Here is an 886-nt window from a genome sequence, read left to right on the forward strand (position 1 = left end):
AGCCACGGCGCCATTGATTGCCATTCTTTTTAGAGTTTCAAGTAAACATTTGAATGAAGTGAAATTAGCATTCACACAAAACAACCACATTAGAATGCCAATAAGTGTATAATCTATTAGTCACCTGGAGAAATTTTAGCAGTTCGGATCATTCTGGGTACAGTCCAACAGGCTCTCACATGACCTTTTGTTTCTCAAGGGAGAACAGGCGTTCATCGTCCCTGGGTGGGCTTGAACCACCAACCTCTCGGTTAACAGCCGAGCGCGCTGGCCGATTGCGCCACAGAGACATACCTGTTTACTGCCTTGTTTTCCTACCAAATTAACTATTTGTGCAGTCGGTTCCATTGAACTTGAAAAGTGAGAGGTCAGGGTCAACAAAACAGTTCAAAAAGATTTCATGGACTTGCTGCTTTAGAGGAATCACGATTGCTTAGCAGTGGCTTGGCTCGACATTTTTAAGTTGACTTGGTTGCACTCGATGTGAGAGTGCTTTCCATCGTCGGCAATGGCGCACTACCATAACAGACCTTATAAAAAGGCACCGCTGGGATTTGAACCCAGGATCTCCTGTTTACTAGACAGGCACTTTAACCATCTAAGCCACGGCGCCATTGTTTTCCTTTTTTTTAGAGTTTCAAGTAAACATTTGAATGAAATGAAATTAGCATTCACACAAAACAACCAGCTGGGACCAGTCAGGGTCAACAAAACAGTTCAAAAATATTTCATGGACTTGCTGCTTTAGAGGAATCACGATTGCTTAGGAGTGGCTTGGCTCGACATTTTTAAGTTGACTTGGTTGCACTCGATGTGAGAGTGCTTTCCATCATCGGCAATGGCACGCTACCATAACAGACCCCGAAAACAGGCACCGCTGGGATTT

The 886-nt window shown here is 44.0% G+C and overlaps 2 non-coding genes across 2 annotated transcripts; both read right to left on the bottom strand.

The window, feature by feature from the left end:
- Positions 1-216: 216 nt before the first annotated feature.
- Positions 217-290, bottom strand: trnan-guu (transfer RNA asparagine (anticodon GUU)). The gene has a single exon. It is a non-coding gene; the product is annotated as a tRNA-Asn (tRNA).
- A 249-nt stretch (positions 291-539) lies between these two features.
- trnat-agu (transfer RNA threonine (anticodon AGU)) lies at positions 540-613 on the bottom strand. The gene has a single exon. It is a non-coding gene; the product is annotated as a tRNA-Thr (tRNA).
- Positions 614-886: the final 273 nt, after the last annotated feature.

This window comes from Larimichthys crocea, chromosome XIII, assembly GCF_000972845.2.
Source record: "Larimichthys crocea isolate SSNF chromosome XIII, L_crocea_2.0, whole genome shotgun sequence".
In the NCBI taxonomy this organism is placed as follows: Eukaryota; Metazoa; Chordata; class Actinopteri; family Sciaenidae; genus Larimichthys; species Larimichthys crocea.